Below are 8,029 nucleotides of genomic sequence, written 5' to 3'. Positions count from 1 at the left end.
TCGTCCCCAGTGGGCGCGGGGAGCCCGGATCTTGAGCAGGTGAGCGCCCCCCACCTGTGGCTGCCTCCCCCTCTTCCAAACTCTGCGGCGATGATGGGCTGGGGTTGGGATCCCAGAAGACCAGGGGACACGGAGACCTTGCAGGAGCCCCGTGTTACAGAATGGGAGCCTGAGAAGCCTGGGAGGGGACATTGACTCTGCTCGTAGCCGGGTCTCGCTGGACGGAGACTGGACCGGAGTTTGGCACCCGCCCTGAGCGCGAGCTCCTAGCGGGCACCGCAACCCCAGCGTCCCCAGGGAGTAGGGAGGGGTGTACCCGGGGCTTCTGTTCTGATCATTTGCTCGGGAAAAGCAACCCAGGGCGCAGGGCACCCGGCGGGCCCAGCTGCGACTGGCGTCTTTGGGTTTCGTGTTCTCCGCCAGGCCGAACTCGCCTGAGGACACGATCCGCGCCCACTGCACCTTTAACGGGGAAGTCACCTGGCTGGGAAAGTTAACCTTCAGTTCGGATTTCTTTTCTTTTGCTTTCTTTCTTTTTCCCTCCGCCCCCCACCCCCCCTTTGAAGGTGAGTCCGCTCCATAGGGAGCGGAGGGGCAAGGCAGCACGCTTTCGAAATTGGGGTATAAAAAACGCAGAGCCCTAGGGCGCCGTAGCAGTGCCAAGGGGCGGCTCTAGGTGGGTTCTCCCCGTCCCCCCCGCCCCCACTCCATCCCCCACCTATGGCATCCGAGAGCAACTTGCGCCAAGAAAAAAAGAAAAAAGAAAAAAAAAAATCAAGTGCTTGAGGAACACAGCAGTAGCTTCCAGTTTCTTTCCTGCTGCCCCACAGACCCTGCTCCTCTAAGCGTTGGGGCTGTCAGCGTTGTGGGCACCGAACAGGGTAATGCGTGTTCGTGGAATGCATCCTGAAGGGGACCCTAAAACCTTAGTTATCCTGGGGGTTGAGGGAAGTGGGGGCTGGCCGCAGGCGGGAGGGGGGCGTGCGTGTCAGGAGGAGGAAAATAACTTTCGTTTAACTTTTGAGACTGAAAAAATTATCTCTGTACATTCAGGACCTACTTTAGGAAAACAACATATAACTACATTAAAAAAAATACACCCCGGAGCAGGCTCGAAACGTCCGTTTACTTAGCTTGACATCTGTTAGCTTATTCATGTCTTTCATTTAGTTTCACGCCCCCCTCCCAAGCTCCCAGGAATCCGGAACGTTTAAAAAGACCCACCACCCTTCACAAAGTGTATGTGCGCGCGCGCGCATTTTCTTGCAATCTGATTGTGAGTTTTGATTTTGTTTGTCGGAGACTAAACGTGGTCTGTCTAAATTTAGAATTGGTCACGTTCTTGTTCACTTCGAGACTGATTTACCTCCCTCAGGGTTACATCGGTTCTCGCTGCAGGAGAGTGGCTAGTCCAGGTAGGCTCTGTAGGGAGTCTGACAAGGCCGCAGGCTCAGGGGAAGGCAGACTGCTGCCCCAGCACTTCAGGCCTCAGTAGAATCTGCTGACCTGGGCTCAACCCAATGCATCTCTTAGGAGGCACATGCTCTATGCTGGAAGGGAATGCAAAATTAAACTGTTTCTAAAACAGCGCGATCTGGGTACTTTTCTAATCCAGCGACTCATTGGGTAGGCAGCCAGGTTCTCTGGATTCAATCAGCTGAGGGTGAAGACCTGAGCTGTGTCTGGACCAGAGCTGACTGTTTAACTTGCGATGTTTCTCTCTCATAGATCCTTTTGTTAAGACATAAATAAATGCGTTTCCTTAATCTGTACTTTGTGTGTTAGGCTCCACACTTGAACAGTGGAGAGACCGGTCCTCTGTTTGGGATCCAGGGTAACGTTGAATCCTGAGTCTGTTTGCATTTCTGTGGGGTTGGCTATGCCAGCATTGTGTGTGTGTGTGTGTGTGTGTGTGTGTGTGTGTGTGTGTGTGTGTTTTCTTTATTCAGGACCTAGTTGTATTTCTTTTCACAGTGATTAGTCAGCTCAGAAAGCCAGTGGGTTCTGATAATCGAAAAGAATATGAGTATTCTGTTTCCTGGTGGTTTTCCCCATATAGATTAATTATTTAAGAGAACTCACTGGGCCAAGGGGGGAACTTTGATGCATGTGTCTGTGTGCTGGTCAGAGGACAACTTCAGATGGAAGTCCTTGTCCTCCACCTTGTCTGAGACAGGGTCCCCTGTCTGCTGCTGTATATACCAGGCTGGTTGCCCCAGAGATTAATGGCCCAGCATTCTGCTGTCTCCACCTCCCATCTCACTATAGGTACACTGGGGTAACAGATGTGTACCACCACGTCCAGCTTTCCCTGTGCTCTTGGGATCTGAACGCAGGTCAGTCGTGAACAGCAAGTGTTTCCCCCAGGTGCCATCTTCCCAGTCTTCAAAGGATCCGTTTTGGTTTTTTTTTGTTGTTGTTGTTGTTGTTTTTGTTTGTTTGTTTGTTTTTTAAATATTTATTTTAGGTATATGAAACACTGTAGTTGTCCTCAGGCACACCAGAAGAGGCATTGGATCCCATTACAGATGGTTTGACCCACCATGTGGTTGCTGGGATTTGAACTCAGGACCTCTGGAAGAGCAGCCAGTGCTCTTAACCACTGAGCCATCTCTCAGCCCTGTTTTTTTTTTTTTTTTAAATGCACACATTGCATGCATCTTTTAATCCAGTGTATCACTGTGGTTGTGGAGAAATGGTTGTGGAGAAATATGATCTCAATCAGAGATTATGGGACATCCTAGCTTTTTCATGACATTTTAGTTCTTTTTTTTTTTTGTTTTGTTGTTCTTTTTTTCGGGGACCGAACCCAGGGCCTTCTGCTTCCTAGGCAAGCGCTCTACCACTGAGCTAAATCCCCAACCCCTTTAGTTCATTTTAATAGACTGGTGGAAACTAATGAGAATGACTGCCTGGTGTTTTTTACATGAGAGTAATTCTGAGCAGGAACATGGTCAAATAGGCTTTGACAGCTGGCCTCGCTACCGTTTCCCCAAGCTCCACTTGCTAAAACTTAGCCTTCTGAACAGACCAAGGAAAGGCACTATTGACCTTGGCCAGGCCTGGTGTGACCTTCCCTGTGTGTGCTACCTGAGCTGTTCCTAGGTTCCTGCTCTTGGCTCTTGCCAGTCTGAATGACAGTGACATGCTGGTTTAACACGAGAGAACCCGGAACAATGGGGCTCTTAAATTGCAACCTTTTCCTCTTCCCTCTTTTCACAACCTTTCCAACATCATGTGAAAACACTTTAATTTTTAACTTATTTACATTTCGTTTATGTGCATTGGTGTTTTGCCTGCACGCACGTCTATGTGGATGTGTCAGATCTTGGAGTTACAGACAGCTGTGAGCTGCTGTGTGGTTGCTGGGATTTGAACCTCAGTCCTCTGGAAGTTCTCAGTCAGTGCCCTTAACCACTGAGCTATCTCTCCGGCCCCGAAAACACTTCTTTTTTTTTTTTTTCTTTTTTTCGGAGCTGGGGACCGAACCCAGGGCCTTGCGGTTGCTAGGCAAGCGCTCTACCACTGAGCCAAATCCAACCCCTGAAAACACTTTTCTTTTTCTTTTTTTTTTTTTTTTTTTTTTTTTTTTTTTTTTTCAGAGCTGGGGACGGAACCCAGGGCCTTGTGCTTGCTAGGCAAGCGCTCTATCACTGAGCTAAATCCCCAACCCCCGGAAAACACTTTTCAAGTATTAGATTGCATTCTATTTTATAGACCCCTCTTCTTCACCCTAAGACAAGATCATGCATGCTCTGGATTCCAGACTAGCTTTGAACTTGCCATCCTCCTGCCTCAGCCTTTGAGTGCTGGGATTGTGAAAGTACATATACCTTATGGCGGTTTAATTAGGTTTTGGACTTTCTGTGATATTTGTCTACCTTCTAGTAGGCCTTTTTGTTTGTTTTGATTTTTTTCTACCATGCTGGGGATCATGCTGGTCTTTTTTTTTTTTTTTTTTTTTGGTTCTTTTTTTTTCAGAGCTCAGGGGAAAAAAGCTCTACCACTTAAATCCCCAACCCGTCTTTTTTTTTTTTAAGATTTATTTATTTATTCATGTAGTAGTTCACTGTAGCTGTCTTCAGACACACTAGAAGAGGGCATCAGATCCCATTACAGATGGTTGTGAGCCACCATGTGGTTGCTGGGATTTGAACTCAGGACCTCTGGAAGAGCAATCAGTGCTCTTAACCACTGAGCCATCTCTTCAGCCCCAAACTTGGGAGTTTTACACATGCTAAGCTTGAGCTCTATGGAGCTTTTAGCCCCCTTTTAGGGATGTTGTAGTGTACAGAGCCTGGCTGGTTATTCCTTGGAAACAGGAAGTATCATTCGGATTAGGATCATGGGTAGCCTGTCTCCAAGGATACTGTCTACTTTTCCCCAATTGGACTCTAAGGGACATGGCTCTGGAATCCTCAGTTCTGTCTGAAGCCACCTTGGGTACTGCTTTATCATTGCTGGAGTATGGGCAAACTCTCCCAGTGGATTCCTCTCCTCGAAGAGTCATCGCTATTTCCCAGAAACCCATTAGACCTCTGGTTTGACCAGGCAAGTGTGACTACTGATAAAAAATTAGATATGATTCTTTGATGTATTTAGGGAATTAACTCTCAGCTTCCTGTCTGGAGAAGTCCTATGGGTATTACTTAACCAATGGGCAAGAGGCAAACAGCGTTTGCCTTACGTTTTCATTTTCAACTGGGGGTAGTGTTTTCTCCAGAATAAGCTGCCACCACCATCTGGTAGAATCTGTTAATAATCCCAGGTGGCATCACTTTTGAGACATGAGATGAATTATTCTGCCGTCACTTTGAACATTTCCAGATAATTCCTAGGAAAGGGGCCTCCCGGAGAACCAGTGTGAGCATGCAGGAGAAAGAGGCTGAGCCCGAGTTAATTCTGGGGCTGTTGTAGACTGAAGAACGTGGGGCTTCTTACTCCTTTGGAAATGCTGTTTCCCAGATGTGTTTCAAAGATAACCTTGGTGACTCAGTAGCAGCTGCCTCGCCCCATTAGCATGCAGCAGAATTCCTGGATGGGGCAGCTTCTCTGTATCTTTAGAGCAGGCACAACTAGGGGTAAAATAGGTTCTAAACTCAGTCATAGGTAAAATCTGCTTGTGGGTTGTATGTCTATTGGCTGAGGGTTTTTTTTGTTGTTGTTGTTGGGTTTTTTTGTTTTGTTTTTTTTGTTTTGTTTTTTATTTAGTACTAGTTAAGTACCAGAAATGTAATCAACCCTTAATAAAAACAACCAATCAAATAAATACAGAGGTTGGAGGGAGGAAACCTTTCTTGTCCCACGTTCTTTTTTCATGTGTCTTCATTCTTAGCTGTCTGGAAGAAAGTTTCGTTTTCAAAGCTGCAAGCTCACTTTTTTGTCTTGTTTGTTTTTTGCCCTCCTTCTCCCTCCTCCTCCTCCCTCCTCCCCTCCCCCTTCCCTCCTTCCCTCCCCTCCCCACTTCCCTCCTTCTCCCTCCCTCCCCCTCTCTTCTCTTCTCACGGGGGCAGGGGTGGGGAGAGGAGTGAGCAGAATAGAAATCGTCCTTATAGGAACAAAAGAACCCCGAGTGAAGATCAAAGATAGCAGGGAACTGACCACTCTCATTTTCAATCAGCAGTAACTGTCTTTTGTATCTGGCTCATAGCATCCGCCACAGGTACTTGGAGTGCACTGAGGTAAAGCCATGTTTAGGGATGAGTGGTTCCTGATCCTTCTGAGTTAGTACCGCTCAAAGCCTTGTGTGGCTGGGCAGTCAACAGGCAGCCTCACCTGCTGCTTGGGCAAGCACTGACCACTGACCAGGTCCACTGGGAAGCAACTGGCATTGTTTGTCTGGTTAAGGGGTTCTCTATGACCCAGCAGTATCCACTTCCACGGGTGGGTACAGAATGTGTTATAGGTCCCCAGGGACTATGTCTAAGATCTCCTCTCTCTCTCTCTCTCTCTCTCTCTCTCTCTGCTGCGCTAGGGGTGGTGTCAGGAGTGGAAGGGGGAAGCACCTCTCTTCTCTCCTTCCATCTTCTTTATATGGGTTCCAGAGATGGACGTCAGCTCATTAGGCTCTCGTAGTAAGTGGTTTTACATGCCGTGGCCATCTCAGCTCGGCTCCGTGCTGGATGGTAAAGGCTGGACTTTGGATCGGAGGAGAAAAGGAAAATTGCAGCTGCACACGGCGAAGTGTTCGGTGTTAGTGGAAGCAAGCTCATGTGTGGCTCTTAAGAGTGCAGTGCTGCAGGAAGAAAGTAAGAACATGGGGGCTCTAAGTATTAGACTCTTTGTGAGAGCTAAATTTCATATGACTAGCTGGCCTGGGCAGTACAGATATGAATCTTGTAACTACTAGAGAGGCTGAGGCAAGAGATAGCTAGCTCCTGAGTGTGAGGGTGGCCTGGTGTATTAGGGTTCTCTAGAGGTCCAGAACTTAAATTTTTTTTTAAAGATTTATTTATTTATTTATTTATTTATTAATTATATATGAGTACACTGTAGCTGTCTTCAGGTGCACCAGAAGAGGGCATCAGATCCCATTACAGATGGTTGTGAGCCACCATGTGGTTGCTGGGATTTGAACTCAGGACCTCTGGAAGAACAGTCAGTGCTCTTAACCACTGAGCCATCTCTCCAGCCCCAGAACTTAAATTTTTAACCTTTTATTAATTTACTTATTTATTCCCTCCACATCGTGCAGCCCCTCCTTCCCCAACTACCCCTTCCCTTCACATCTGAGAATAGGGAGGTTCCTACCTGGATACCAATCCCACTGAGGCCAAACAAGACAGCCCAGTTAGGGGAACAGGATCTACAGGCAAGCAACAGAGTCATTGTTGGGGGACCAGCATGAAGACCAAGCTCCTACATAAGTGGAAGACTGGGGGATGGGGTTTGAGGGGTGGGGCTTAGGTCCAGCCCTTGTATGCTCTCTGGTTGATAGTTCAGTCTCTGGAAGCCCCAAGGGTTCAGGTTAGTTGACACTGTTGGTCTTCCTGTGGAGTCCCTGAACTTTCTGGGTCCCCCAAACCTTCCCCCAACTCTTCCACAAGACATTTAGAGTTCAGTCTAATGTTTGTCTGTGGTTCTCTGGCATCTGTTTTGGTCAACTGCTGGGTGGAGCCTCTCAGAGGACAGCCATGCTAGGCTCCTGTCTGTGAATCCAGGCTGTGACAAACATAGCCTGAGGTTCTAAAGTAGTGGAAGGAGGAGGGCAGGTCTTCAGTGTGTCCCTGTAGAGCTAGAGGACCAGAATATATATATATATATATATATATATGTATATATATATATATTTATATATAAATATATATATGTGTGTGTGTGTGTGTGTGTTTGTGTGTCTATATGTATGTATATATATATGTGTACACACATATGGGAATGCATATGTATATACACACACATATGGGCTTATTAAAATGGCAGTCAGTGGAAGGTCTAAGAGTTCAGTAATCGTTCAGTCCATGCGGTTCCATGTCTCAGCGGCTTTTCATTATTGAAGTGGAAGTCTCTGTATATGTGATACAGCTCATGTAGTGTTTTGCTAAGACAGACTCATGTGGTGTTTTGCTCAGGCAAGATCCATGGGAGGACAAGTGATGTTTGGAAAGAGTATTAATAGGACTCAGTGGACAGTGATGGCACACCAAAGCTTTGTAATGTTTTGTTGGTCTTGAGTCTTGATCTTCACTGACCTTTTTTGTTGAGAGAGGCATGGCAGAGAACCTCTCCTGATAGCTCTCACTGATTTGTGCTAATTTGGCGGAGGCCTGGCGGTTTCTGCTGGATTGTGCCACCACTGAAGATTCGTGTTTGCTATCCTGATACTACTGAACTGGATTGCTGGTATCCTGACTGTGTGGTTTGTATATGCTCAGCCCAGGGAATGGCATTATTAGAAGGTGTGGTCCTGTTGAGTAGGCGTGTCACTGTGTAGCCTTGTTGGAGTGGGTGTGGCCTTGTTGAAGTAGGTGTGGCCTTGTTGAAGTAGGTGTGGCTTCAAGACCCACTTCTTAGCTTCCTGGAAGTCAGT

This window comes from Rattus rattus, chromosome 18 (genome assembly GCF_011064425.1).
Source record: "Rattus rattus isolate New Zealand chromosome 18, Rrattus_CSIRO_v1, whole genome shotgun sequence".
Lineage (NCBI taxonomy): Eukaryota > Metazoa > Chordata > Mammalia > Rodentia > Muridae > Rattus > Rattus rattus.
The sequence above is the reverse complement of the archived record's forward strand: the minus strand, read 5'-3'. Positions refer to the sequence as shown.